At 35.3% G+C, this 15417-nt stretch overlaps 1 protein-coding gene across 1 annotated transcript in view; it reads left to right on the top strand.

Moving 5' to 3' along the window:
• The window catches only part of LOC131434802 (ankyrin repeat and BTB/POZ domain-containing protein 2), a 257444-nt gene that overhangs the window by 120169 nt on the left and 121858 nt on the right, over positions 1-15417 (top strand). The gene's annotated exons all lie outside the window — the stretch shown is intronic.

Here is a 15417-nt window from a genome sequence, read left to right as displayed (position 1 = left end):
AAATTTCGTCTTCCTGTTCTTCTTTTCGTACTACATGTTATGAATTGCACGAATTGTAAAAAATTCGGACATACAGCTACTTATTGTAGTAATAAATCTAAATGTATAAAATGTCAAGGGCCTCATAAGGATAATCTTTGCGATAAAGATATTGAAAAATGTGTTTAATGTGGGGAGAGTCCTCATGATCTTTCAGTATGCGCTGCATTTGAGTTGCGTAAAGACAAAATGAAGCTTTCTTTAAAAGCACGGTCTAAACGCATATATGCAAAAATGCTTAAAACGATCACTGATGTCCCACCTTTGGAAACCGAAAACGGGTTTTCAAATCTTGCGGAGCCAGAGGAATCTGACTCTGACGGAAATAGTGAAGATACCTCGTTTGTCACTCCTCAAGGGTCTGTTAAGAGGAGATTACCAAACCACAAAATACCAAAAAAGACACCTAAAATTACACCTTTAATAAAAGATCCCCGTGTTAAATCTAAAAAGCCAAAACATCATAACGGCATTCCTTCCAATAGCTAGAACTTTATTGAAACAGTTATCAGCTCAATTACCAGTTCTCTCAGGTTTTGTATCATTTGATGGATAATTTATCATCCGCCGCAAATGATGCAATCACTGTCCTGCAGTGGAATTGTCGAAGCATCATGCCAAAACTTGATTCATTTAAAGTTTTGTTGCATAGTCAAAAATGTGATGTATTTGTTTTATGAAACATGGCTTACATCAAACATAGCCTTAAATTTTAATGATGTGGGGTCCGTTTACAATGATAGCAGATCATCTTTAATATGTAATATTTGCGACAATTTTAGCATGACGGTATTAAATATGGGTAGCATGAAACGGATCCCAAGACATCCTGCATGCTCAAGTGCATTAGATTTATCTCTTTGCTCGACTTCAATTTGACTAGATTGCACCTGGAAAGTATTTCCTGATATACACGGTAGCGATCATTTACCAATCATCATCTCAATTAGCAGTAACGTTTTTGAAACTAGCAGGAGGAACTTCTCAGATTTTTGAAAAATTCTTGATTTTAGAAACCAAGTACAAGAGCATTCTCCGGGCCAAGAAATGTAGTTATTGGAGACATTTTGTCGAAGGTTTGTCAAGAGAAACCTCAATGAGAACTCTTTAGAATACTGCCAGACGAATGAGGAATCGTAACGTAGGAAATAGGAGTGAGGAATACTCGAACCGATGGATATTTGACTTTGCGAGGAAGATTTGTCCACATTCTGTTCCAACGCATAGCATTATTAGGAAGTCTTCTTCAAATAATGGTTCCATTGATAGGAATTTTCCATAGCACTCATGTCTTGTAACAATAACGCTCCTGGGTTGGACAGAATAAAATTCAACTTGGTGAAGAATCTGCCCGACCTTGCAAAAAGACGCTTGAGTGATGGAATATGGATGCGTTTGCTTTCGTTCCGCTGCAAACTTTCATATTATCAAACTTGAGCAAATTCAGTATCGTTGTTTGCGAATTTCTTTAGGCTGCATGCACTCGACACATACGATGAGTCTTGAAGTTCTGGCGAGAGTTCTTCCATTGAAAGATCGTTTTTGGGAGCTTTCATCGCGACTGCTAATAAGATGTGAGATACTGAATCCCCTGGTTATTAACACTCAAACGATCGAGTTGGGAAAAAGGCTAGTTGAGCTTCAATCTCAAACAAGATTTATGACAGTATATTTTAACCATATGTCACAGGAAAAAAAACCCTTCAAAATATATTCCTATTCTCGACAGCCTCCTAAATGTCTCTGATTCAACACATCCATGCAGCGCGAAGTGCGTGGAATCCCGGAACACCTACGCTCGATTGAAATCCTAAAAATATTTACAAGTAAGTTCAGGCATATTGACTATGAGAAAATATTTTACACGGACGGATCACGAATTGAAGAGGCTACTGGGTTTGGTATGTTCAACAATAATGTTTCGGTGTAATTTAGGCTTCAAGAACCTGCAGCTGTTTATATAACAGAGTTAGCAGCAGTTTATTATAGCTTGAGTGTAATTGTCACATTATCTCCAAACCATTATTTTCTCTTCACAGATAGTATGAGTGCAATCGAAGCTATTCGCTCAAACGCTGCTGACAAAAATGAATTATTTTTCAAGGGCAAAATAAAACAGTGCCTGAACGACATATTGAATAATAATGATCAAATCACAATAGTTTTTGTCCCGGCTCATTGTTTCATTCTAGGCAATGAAAGAGTCGATATTTTAGCCAAACGTGGTGCTATTGAGGGTGAAATTTATGAGAGACCGATTGCTTTCAACGAATTCTATAGTGCGTCCCGTCGAAGAACACTTGTCAGCTGGCAAGCTTCTTGGGATAAAGATGATCTGGGTCGGTGGATGCACTCAATTATTCCTGAAATATCGACAAAGGCATAGTCGATGTGAGTAGAGACTTCATTCGATGTGAGTAGAGACTTCATTCGATGTGAGTAGAGACTTCATTCGTGTGATGTCTAGACTCATGTCCAATCACTACACGTTAGATGCACATCTCCTTCGAATTGGTCTTTCCGAGACTAATCATTGTGCTTGTGGCGAAGGTTATCGCAATATTGATCATGTCGTTTGGACATGCGTGGAGTATCGTGATGTCAGATCTCAACTAATAAATTCCTTGCGTACTCAAGGTAGACTATCCAATGTAACAGTTGGCGACATTCTTGCTTGTTGTGACCATCCTTTCATGAAACTTCTTTATCATTTCATTAAGTCCATTGGAGTTCTTATTTAAATTTTATTTTATGTTAGACCCCTTTCTCTTTCGTGAGTTCAACCAATTGCCAGCTATCTTACATTGAATAAAAGTGATGAACTGATGAAAACAAACCTTAATAGTTATAAGATCATGTACAAAATAAAAGTATTTTATTTAATGTAATTTATAATAGAAAATCGCTTGATAGAAACAGTGTTTAGATTAACTAATGAATACCAACATACTAATATGATTTTCGAAATGTATTAGGTTTAAAGTACTATATATTGTGGATGCCACGGTGAAAAAAAAACTTACGTATATTGCCTATGAAATAAACGTATATATGGAAAAAAAATCTCCGAGAAAACTACATTACTATATTTATTTCATACACACACATACACTTTCATCTATACAAACTAATTCGAATGGTATATAACCCGGTGCTCCAACTCCGGTTAGAAACTAGGCTTTACAGTGATTGCCTAGGCAAATGAAAATGCCAAAAATTTACATGTACTTATCTATTTTTTATTACATTTACGTTCTTAAACTCGCTCAGAACAGGGCAATCAGCCGAAAGTGGCAACGAGTAGTTCGTAGATGCCGACCTTATTGCTTTCTCCGATTTTCGTTCATCACATGCAGATGAGAAAGTGCAACTATCTCTAGAGGGTACAATATCCGAATCCGATTCGGGGACTTTCTCTACAACACAGTCTACAAAGACAAAACACAAAATTTCATTTACCTGTAATGAGCACAACTGAACTTACCGTTCTGTGAAGTTTCCCTGCAAAAATAGCTTGAAATCAAATGTTGGGACATGTTTTGTTACATTCATAGCCAATAGTAAAAAATGATAGCTATACCCAAGTAACATTTTTAATATTATTAAATACTTGTAGCTGTCTTCAATGCTACATAATAAATCTTGCAATAAAACTTTAAACTCCACGAAAACCTACTGAAAACCTCTATAAGAGCATGTTCCTGCAAAGTGGACCATTCTTCATAAGGTTTATAAATCAAAATGAAGAATCAGCATAAACCTGCTTTAAAACTCCAAATTCAAGAAAATTTTGAAACCAGCTTTACGATCAACATTAAATTTCTTTGGATGGAATGAATTCCGCTATGAATAAACTGTCGTTTTGATGATAGTTTTCTTGACTATGTGTGTCATGTCTACTTTGAATGCAATCAGTAAGAATATATTATATTTTAATTACGAGTTTGAGACCTTTTCCGAACGTAAAAACTTTATTCGCTTTTATTTTTATCGTGAATGTAAGGATAAAAATAAGAATTATAACTAATCGCCTTGAAATAAATGTGGTTTTTGCGAAAGTCTCTATGATTTATGAAAATTATTTTTTGTGATTCATCATTTTTGTATAAAACTATTCTGTGGCGATAAAACTTGTGCATACGATCTGAAAATGAATCATGAAAGTCCAACATATTTCCTCGTTTTTGCATTTCGAAGTTTATTTGATGTCAATAAACAACATCATAATGGCGGCCATGAAATTCCTTTTAATGCAAATTACACTTAACCTAAGAAGCAATAAATCAAATAGCCTACAACTAATGTGTCATGAACGTACTTTAGAACCCTCAAATTTACTCTGAGTGAAATTGTCATAGAATGAACACGCACACACTGAACTAGATTTATGAAAGAATTTAACTGGCAATAATGTTTTAAAGAAAATGTTTGAAAGCAATATTAAGTGTGTTTGCATGGTTTTATTCTAGTGCAAATTGTTTTATTTTTATTTTATTTTTAGTGCAGGTAAATGGTTTTATAGAAGCTTTGAAAACTATGATATTACTGGTTAAAAGAGACACTTATTATAGTTGGCATAAAACAGGTAGTGATTGAAAAAACAATTACAAAACTCCTATAAATTATAATCAAAACCATAAGGCATTCGAATTGTTACTTGGGATAGTGGTCTTCAAAAGCAATCTTTGTTAGGAACAAGAGATGTTTGTTTACCGGAGGATAAAGAAATTTTCTATGACTGCATTTGACATTTATACCCTGTGAGTAGAGCTCGCCAGTGGATGGTGGTGTAATTTTGCACTTATATTTTACTCTAACCAATGTGCGACTAATTAAAATTTAAATTAATTCAGCGGATTTAGTTGCGATAAAAAAGTTTGTTGAATATGTTAGTTACTTTTGCATAAAAATCTGTGATAATCTGTAGTTTTTAGTGAAAAGCTGTCATCTGTGTCGACAGATTCTGTATCAAATATTTTTGAAAATATCTGTGGTTTTACAGAAAAATCTGTGAATGTAGCAGCCCTGGGCGTCACCTCACTTGAAATGGCGCCGATTAATGTCACAGCCAGAGTTACCACATTCACAGATTTTTCTGTAGAACGACAGATTATTTTACCTATTTTGCCACACAGATTCTGTGTCACAGAACACAGATTTTATCAAAATTCACAGATTTCTACAGATTGCAGATTTTCAAAAAGTTTCTTTCAGAGATTATGATCGAAAATATGCCGCACAGATGGTACACAGATTTTTCAAGTTGATACACAGATTTTAAAATGGCAACTCTGGTCATAGGAACTCAGGCTATATTGCCAGCTAATTTTCGCTCATAGACTGTCTTTTCACTGGACTACAAGCGAAAATCTCGCTGTGTTTCTACAACGAGTCGCCAAAGTACGGATAAAAATTCCTTCTTTCTCGCGACATACTCGAATTTTCACCGCAATAACAGGACACAACGCGCTCACCAGTTGAGAGATTCAACGACAGTGTGTTCCATGTTAACACCATATAATTTTTTTGTGTCCTTTGTCATTCAAAAACTTTCCCATGCAAACAAACCGATAGCAGTTGATGGAGGAGTTGAGTTCGTGTAACAACTATAAAAATTTCTAAATTTAGAATAATGTCACTATCGAATTCTATTTGCTAGAATTTGCTAAGCTTACTAAACTTACTGCACGGAGAACCCTTCGATCATAAAATTGCGATATTGCAGTTTTTGATTTTTGCGATAGTTAATTTAACTAATTCATTTTTGATTCAACCAATATGGTTTTTGATTTGCATATATTCAAGTAGTTGAAAAATATGTTGTTTTGAATGCTGTCAAATGCCGGAGACAGTTGAAAGCAAAACAATAATAGCAATGCAAAATCAACAACTTTTTTAGTTGAAATATGTTCGCGTCGCTTCAAAATGTCAATGAAAACAATATAGATGGCTAAAGTGTTTGGTGAAATTGTGTTCATTCGATTTGAGAAATTCATGACAACAAGTGTTTATCTAACAGCGGGGTTGTGATAAAGTTAACCTTGTTTAAGATGAAAAAGATTTGGTGACAAATTAGAAAATGTTAATGAATGATCATCTCGTAATCTTTCAGGTATGCGCAAAAATTTTATGCTTCAAATTCGATCATTGATTTACTTCCAGCAGACTGTTTTACTTCCAGCTGTTCGATACCGATGGTGATGTTCATGCATTAGCAATAAAACGCTTTTTGATATGAATTTAATTTATGAAAGCAACAGGAGCGAAGGGTTTCAAACACACAGAACGCGCTGCGTTTGAATGGCGCGTTTGAATTGCCGTCGCAAAATTCCAATTCCCAGCGGTTGATGCACCCAAGCTCATATAAATTGACTAAAATTTTCGCAAAACAATAACATTGTTCGAATTGATTCAACTATTTCTAAATGTCTAAAACAAATAAAACCGATTTATTTTTCAACTAACAGAATTTTGTTTCAATAACAACATCAGTTATTTCAACTTAAATATTTGTTGAAATTGAAAGGTATGTGTCCTCACTAATTGACAGCATTTTTTTTTCAAACAGTTAAATTAGTTGTTTCAACCATCGTTTCTGCTAATCGAAAAACAAAAATGACAGTTTAGTTAAAACAACAATCGATTAGTTGTACCAAATTTTAACCAATCGAATTCAGAAAATCAACTAATATTCTGGTTGAAATGGGATCGCGGGTGGTTCCGTGTGAGCTTACAAAAATTCCAAAAAATCAGTACTTGTGTTTACATCATTATAGAATGGCTCCGTATGATTTATGATGGAAAACACAGAATTTTACACATTGCACGATATAATAATTCAACCACACACCAGCAAGGTTGAAAAACAGCTTTCATAACATAACAACAATTGTCTACAGATTAATAACCGCAACTCACTGGGTTAGCAAAACTAAGCGCCGTAGCCCAGGAAGAGAAATAATAGCATACATTCCAACAGCACCAGAAACCTACCATTATCCAATAAAATTTATAGCTCTCCTGAAGATAGAACGAGCGGAGAATTCGCAACCATCGTGTTTCAGCTGTGGACGGGTTGCTGGCTTGCCGTTCGGATCTATCGAAAGCGAGAGTCCCTGGCTTACGTTTGAACTCCACCACCCCAGAAACCTTGTGACCGAGAGGGAATTCCATCATCGTTCGACCGCATTGTACTGCAATCAAATAAATATTTTATTGCATCCAGTTAGCACCCAACACATTGCATTGGAAGGCGCCTTAGCTCGGGCTCTTCGTTATTATGTTTGGGGTACGTGTGTTGCTGGATTATCGTCCTGGGTATGAAGGAGCATTAATCGAGAGGGGAGTGGTTACATTGAGAGGCACGATCTCGTATGGGTTTCTTCGGCAACCTCGATCGAGTGTAGCATTCTGTGGTTTCTACTTGAGGCAGTTAAATTGAACGAATTGTTTTATTGAGAAATGCCTTTTTTATACAACTCTTGATCAGTGTTTTATTACCATTGTTTGCAAACATCCGGTGAGTGCAGCACGCCTTTTAGATCAAGAGATAACTTATAATATATATACATTGGAAAATAAATTAACTGTCCAATTAGATCAGGCCTATTTCATGTAAATATCCCTCAACTCAAATTGTTCTGAAGGTAGTGTAGCCGGTACAAAACTCATCGATTAGTGTTCAAACCACTTTGTAAAGCGAATGGAAAGTAATAACAAACGACTATAGAGGATAAGTTTTCATCAGAGCTAACAGCTAAGAAGAAATTAATATAGACATTTTTTTCGATAGAAGCGAATCACACAAATTTTGTCACTGACAGTTTCCTGTTTAGTCAGTTAAATTCTAAAAAATTATGATAAAAGAGTCTCCTGTTATGACGTACTGTTGATTAAATTTCTAAATCCAATCAATCCAAACTGCATGTGAAGATTCTCGGCGAGTATAAAGTTCACAATTACAGTTTTAAGTTACAATTTAATTAGGCTACACTACATTAATAGTAACTGTTAACAACAGTCGAAATACGCATCTGTATTGTAATGTTTATTACACTTCGTGTAAGTGTAGTAATGTGTCTGTGAAATAATGACATTCTTTTTTGTCTTTATTTAAGAGGTTTTCAGCTAGAAATTGATTTGCCTCTGCAAATAATAATAGAATTAAATGGTGGCTAAAAAGTGTAACTGCTACATGTATTCCTCGAGCTTGTGGAAACTTCCCATTAAAGCCTCCGAAATCGCAGACTAGTCACTATAGACATGTGTGGCCTGGCGTTGTCCTGATGGAATACAATATCTCCTCCGTAGGCAAATTCTAGACATTTCTGGCCAATCTTTAGCTTTAAATGGTCTTTTTTGTTTTAGGTATATTTTTTGTATTTCTCCTGTAGAAACGATACACAATCACAGAGGAAATCGACTTTTGAACTGAGGCAGGAAGATCGATTTTCATATACCATTCGAATCAGTTCGTCGAGATCAGAAAATGTCTGTCTGTGCCTGTGTGCATGTGCAAAACATATGCACTTGATTCTCATTAAGGGCCGGGTAGGGTCTAACACTTTTGAAAAATCATTTATTATTTTCTTTATATTTTCTCATAGTAAAACATTTGAAGAATTCTCTGTGAAATTTTCAAGCCTATTGGTACGAAACTCTGGAAGTTATGGACCTTTATCTTTATCTTTATCTCATTCTACGAAGAAGCAAGAGCTTGGCGCACAGGCCCAAGATTTCTACTTCGATTGACTTCAAAACTTGAGAAAACATTCTTGAAATGTTTCGTTATAATAAATTATAAAAGAAAAAAATTTATTTTTTGAAAATGTTAGATCCTACGGGCTCCCTGTAGTAATTAATTGTTTCCATTGATTTTATAGACAAAAAACTTTGAACACGTTTTTCTCGAAAGCAGGTTTTGAAAGTCCGTGTCCATCGTCATTCAAAAACTACTGCACCAATTTTGTTCAAATTTTGCACACACTTTCTACATATAAAAAAAACAGACATCAACGTTTTCCTTCTCGTTGTTTATTACTTTGGGGAGGTTTAACAGCTACAAAATGGCGAATTTTTTCGTGAAAAATCGTAGTTTTCACTTTAAACAACCACCAAAAATTAAAAAAAAAATTAAACCGAAACGTTGGGGTCTAGAAAAACTTCTCTAACTATGCTGCTTTGATTTGTTGACTTCTGATTAGTCTGCGCTGAGATAAAGTGGACACCGCAAATCATGATTTTTAAGAAGTGTTCTCGAAAATAGCTCTTCACCGACTTATTTCTTAATATTTTTCCACGAAAAAATTACAAAATGTTGTTCAAATGACGCTTTTTATCAAGCAAAACATTTGAATTTATTTTGTTGAACGATAACTCTGGAAAAAATTCGCAAAGATTATGATTTTCTTCATCGTTTAAACCCAACTCCCTTCTTAAGATGGCTGAGCCGATTTTCACAAATTCAGATTCCTATGAATGGTCTTACTTTTCCATAGAAGACAGTTGATTTTTATTCGGATCCCACTTTTGGTTCTTGAATTACAGGGTGATGTGTGCGTTGCAAAAAATATAAATTCATTATAGTAAATTCTTAAGATCCCATAGAACGCTATTGAAGTTTATATTGATACGACTGCTGGTTCCGGAATTACAAGCTGATAAGTAAAAATTTAAAACAAAAATCACGAAAACCAAGGTGAAGTCCAATGAATTCGTAAACACGGATTATGTCCTGTGAACTAGCCACATAATTCCTGCACTGTGCGTGTTTTGCTAGTTAATGACCAAAAGATATGATTTCCGGTATTTTGGTTCCCAGTTCCCGGTTCCGGAAGTACCGGAAATAGTGCCAAAAACTTTACAAACGGAACTCACACCATTTTCTCAGAGATGCCTGAACGGATTTTCGCAAACTTAAGCTCAAATGTCAGATAAATTTCTGTTGAATTTCATCATACTTCCGGTTTCGGAATTAAAGAGTGAAGTGTGTTTAAATCTCATTCCGTAGTTTAGAGCGACTGTTTCAAATTGTAGTTTGCTTGTAGTTGCCAACCAAACCGATTTCGGCTATATCGGCCAACTTTCGCCAACTTAGGTCGAAATGGAAAGTCTTACGGTCCAATACGCTGCTATTGAATTGTATCCGGATCCAACTCCGGTTCCGAAACTACTGAACTGACTTTATACTTGTTCTTATACAAGATTCAGTGAAAATGTTTGGAACCATTTCTTAGTAATATTTGCGAAGATATGAGCAGTATGAAAAAGGGAACATCATAACACTAGGTGGATTCAAACAGGTTTTTTTAATTCTGTGTTTGTCAATATGGGAGCATCTCTGCTATTTTTTTTATATATCCCTGATTCCATGAATATTTTTATGACAGCATAAATTGATTTTGCTATCCTTAACCTAATATCTCTCCATGAGTGGTGTAGCGGAATGGAATTTTGTCTAAACTGGTAATCTCTTGACATACCACTTTTCTTTGTCGAATACACCGAAAGCTCCATTTACGAACTGAGCGGGGGTTCGTAAATCGAGTTAGTTCAAAAGAAAAAACTTACGTTATTTGGAAATTACTTCGTAAAAACAGATGACGTTACTTAGGATTTGAGATCGAAAAAAAGTTTGTGCAGTGAATGTTTTAAACAAAACCTAATCTTATGAATATTTTCGGAACGGATTTGATGAATAAGAGCCGGAAAACAATGTTTGGGGTCTTTCCGAAATCCAAGATGGCGACTTTCGATCAATTGATAATTCCTTTGAATCCCTTATAGCATGGGTATTTTCGGAACGGGTTTGAAGAGCAGTTTCCGGAAAGCTACGTTTGAGGTCGTTTTGAAATTCAAGAATTCCGGTTTGTTTATATATTTATTGAAAACCCTTACAATACTAGTAAGCAGTGTTGGCGATTGCCGAAGTTTTGACAGAAGCTGCTATATTGCTATCTATATTGTATACAACATTTTCAATCCGACAGAAGATGCTACAAGAACTCGAGTCTCTCAATGCATGAACCGCGAGAGAGCCGCTCCACTTAATACTCTGAGTATTTCACGGCCCTTAAAAAAATTTACAGTCTGATAATGATCGTTGCTGTGTGGAATTTCCCAAGAGAGAATCCTAAGTTGACAATTATCGCAGAAAATCGAATCGATGTTTCAACTTGATGATTTCCATACTAGGTTGCAATATTTCAAAACCTTTGTGTGGAGCATTCACAGACATTTTCATAGACACAACTTATACAAAGGTTATATGCACATAGTAAGAATAAGCGGCAATAGTAAAATGATTCTATCGCAATTATAAACTGCCTGTAAAAAATCGGATGGCGAAACGAGAATAAGCGACCGTTTGTTGCTTCAGAGAGGATCCCTACAGCAGCGTGCTAACCTTTGATTCTCAGAAATGACATCGAGAGAAATTCGCTCTCGCACTGGTGTCTATTCTATGTTAAATGAGCCATGCCGGTTTTTTTGTTGCGATGATATCCATCTCTCTTTGATGGCACTGATTCAATCGTGTGAAGAGTTGCTGGTGAGCGTTCTTTGATACGATAAAAGCCATCCTTGCTAGTAAGTGTTTTCAAGAGATATCGATTGACCGGAAGTCATTATATAGAATTTCGAAACGAGCTCAAACACAGTTTTCTGAAATCTAATCATCAAATCATTATTGTAAGAGTTTTCTAGGAAAGCCGACCGGTATTTGGAACAACCCCAAACATCGGTTTCAGGAATCTACTCTTTAACCCTCTACCCGTTCCAAAGATATCGAAGGAGGTTTTTGTGGAATATCAAATACCCGAAATTCGTTTTCATTTTATGCAAAAACCCCTTTTTATGAAGTTTAGGTTATTTGGGAGATGGTTCGTAAAAAACAGTTACTTCCAAAAAGGATGTATCGGTATTTTCTTCATCTGATCATAGCATGTAATTATAGATTGTGATACAAACAAAAAAGCTAGAATCCGTTTCATGATGCGAAACAGTTATTAAAGTCAATTTCCGGAATATCCTTCAATGCGTCGTTTTAGTTTGCTGAATAGCCAGAAGTCACACGGAGCTAAATCAGCCGAATATGGTAATTCGTCGTCAACGCGTTCTCGCCCCTCTTTGAACAACTTGTACTAATCCAAAACTTGCTCGCGACATACAATTATCACCGAAGGCCTTTTGCAACATTTTGAGCGTTTCGGCACTAGAAATTCCACACACCAAAATTAAATGGAACTTCTTTGTTGAATAATTTCACTCATTCAAAAAATCGTCGATTGCACTTTTAAAACTATACTAAACACTAATGAATATTTTGACGTGATACTTGGCACAGACATACCAACCTAAAAAAAACATTTCAAAGTCTTATTACTTTTTTCCCACAGTATTATTGTCTTCGAATTACGAAGTATATTGAAAGGTAATTACATTGCACAGAGTTTGTCGTAATTCTAGGTTAATCCTAGTTAGTTTAAGAGTGTATTTAATAATGTTAAAAACAAAATAGTTATTATCAATATAGATTCTACAAATATGTGAAACTTTTCGCTATCTTCATAAACTCAGGCGTTTGGAATTGATTCTTCAGTTAATAAAATAAACTCAATTATTTAACCTTTTTGTGAAAAAATGGGCGTGGTTTTTACTTTCCTACATACTAACCTCTTTTGTTAAAGCAACCGTTCCAGCCGAGATAAATCTTTTTCTTGGGAGCACCAAAACCCTCATCATCTCGTCGACTGAATTCCAAACCGAAGAAATAGCGAATGAGAATTCCTTCGCAAATGATTTGTGGCGATAAACCGTCATCATGACACTAAACTGCGTACCGTGACGGTAGGTTCAAGTTAAAACGAATGATTCTTCAGCAAGGTCTAGGGCATGGAAAATACTTTATTCAACATTTTTCCGTTGGCTGCTGGATTACATCAAGAGCACAAATGAGCTGGTCGTCCGTGTAACCATAGATTGGCACGGGGCAATGAATTCCTTCTCTTCTATACCTTTTGCGATTGGTTATGGCGCGGTAATAGCAGCTCGACATTGAATGGGTAATATTATTGATGGTTCCTGATGCGAAGATCAATCGGTTTCTCGTCGCAAATTGAAAGCCTACGATGGTGTTCCTGCGTGATGGGTTGGCGTGGAGCCAGTTGTGTTGGTTCTAACTGAACTGCTGCGCAGTAATATTTTTATACTAATTTTAGTTTCCAGATAAATAAGCGACAGAAATCATTACATTGAAAACGTTCCTTTTAACGGATTTAGATTTTTCCTATTCGTCTTTAACACGTCAGTGCATAACAGATTTTGTTGAACTGTTGTGCCACTTAGGAGTTCAGCATAAACCGCTAAGCGGACGTACAGTCAATTCTACTCACCAAACGTTAATTCTTGCACCAAACTGCAATGTCTTTACCGACGCACAGTGGTTCGAATCAATAAAAACGTGGACATAAATCAATAGCTGCCAAACCGTTCTTTTAATGCATATAGTTGCTTTTAAGAAATTATTCACAAATATATACCGCGTAAGTTGATTCTATCCCTAATTGTTCATGGCCTACTTTGACAAAAAATATAACCATAACTTTTTTTTCTGAAGAGATAGAATTTTTTTTCTTCTACAAAGTTTTAGAACTATTAAAAATAATTTACTTTGTCAAATATACCAAAAGTCTAGGTCGCACCGTTTCGGATATACAAAGCGTTTTTATGGTAACCCCCTTAAAATCAGTTTTTCATTCATAATTTGTTTCGAGTTATTTTTTTATGTATACTTTCTTTGGAATAATTGAAGAAAATAAAAAATCCCATATTTTTGTTGAAGGTAGTGCATAGGTTTATTCTTTTCTGGAAAAGTTATACATCATTTTACCTATTTTTACCTAGGAAACCTTGTACCGAAGCGAAATATGCAACCTAATGCAGCAAACTTCTACAATACTTAATCACGTATAATAAAACCTTACACCGAAGTGAAATATGCAACTTTATGCAGCTGATTTTTTCAAAATTTATAGAAAAAGATATGCCCAATACTATAAAAAAATCTAAGTGGAACTTGATGGAACTTTTTAGGCCTTTTCAAAGTTAGTTTTAGTTATTGAATTATGACAACCCCCTTAAAACTAGTTTTCTAATCATAACTTGTTTTAAGTTATTTTTTAGCACCAAAAATTACAGAGCGGTAGGAAATAGTGAGACCTTTTTTTGCTTACCAAAATGATTCCGATCAGCTATTATGGAAACGAGGAAATGTGCAATTTAACAGATTGAAAGAGCCATTGTCAATAAGAAATCTTACCTCTCACTCAGTAGGCTAAGGTACATTCAGGGATGCCGCATTTGCAGGTATTCTCAAATGTTACATAATAATAATTCACAGACAAGTTAGTTCGCATAGCATTGTTCTTTGTGCATCAATGATTTCGATCTTGCATATGAAAGAAAAACGGAGTAAGAAAAACGACGCAAAAAAACGGCGCTCAAAACAAACCTTCAGTTCAATCTAAATGAGCTGATGAACTGATACATTGAATCGATTCCCTTTAGTAAGCTGATCGGTTCGGAGCTGCTCACCGGTATGAGCTGTTTCGCACATCTCTAAGTGAGCGTCGCACGATCAACATAGCGTCTTAAAAAATGTGTTGCTTCGCGATAACTCAATTTATTTACACGTTTAAAAATGAAACCTCTTCGTAAAGGTTTGTACTTTTACAATTTTGTTTGGAAAACATTTTTCCATTTTTTAATATGTGTTCAACTTTTGATAATTTTCGGGTTTTCAATATTTAAAACTAACTTTGAAATGGCCTAAATAATTGCATCGAGTTCTACTTAGATTTTTTCTAATATTGTTAATTGTCAAAAAGTAAACATAACAAAAATCACAAAAATTTACTTTCGCCGGTATAAGTGATGGTGTACTATATTGAACACACTTTACCCTATAACTCCGTAACTGGAAGTCGGATCCGGATGAAATTGAGGATTCCATATATGACCGGAAGACCTTTCATTTGAATCTTGCCTACTGATGATGACTATTGATTTGTGTAGTTTTTAGACCAGTTTAGGTTTTTTTTACGTATTTTGTTTCGCCAGTTTACGGGGCGGGTAGGGTCTAACACTTTTGAAAAATCATTTATTATTTTCTTTATGTTTTCTCATAGTAAAACATTTGAAGAAATTTCTGTGAAATTTTCAAGCCTATTGGAACGAAACTCTGGAAGTTATGGACCTTTATCTATGGCTATCTCATATTACGAAGAAGCAAAAGCTCGGCGCACAGGCCCAAGATTTCTACTTCGATTGACTTCAAAACTTGACAAAACATTCTTGAAATGTTTCGTTATAATAAATTAT

Source organism: Malaya genurostris, chromosome 3, assembly GCF_030247185.1.
Source record: "Malaya genurostris strain Urasoe2022 chromosome 3, Malgen_1.1, whole genome shotgun sequence".
In the NCBI taxonomy this organism is placed as follows: Eukaryota; Metazoa; Arthropoda; class Insecta; order Diptera; family Culicidae; genus Malaya; species Malaya genurostris.
The sequence above is the reverse complement of the archived record's forward strand: the minus strand, read 5'-3'. Positions and strand labels throughout refer to the sequence as shown.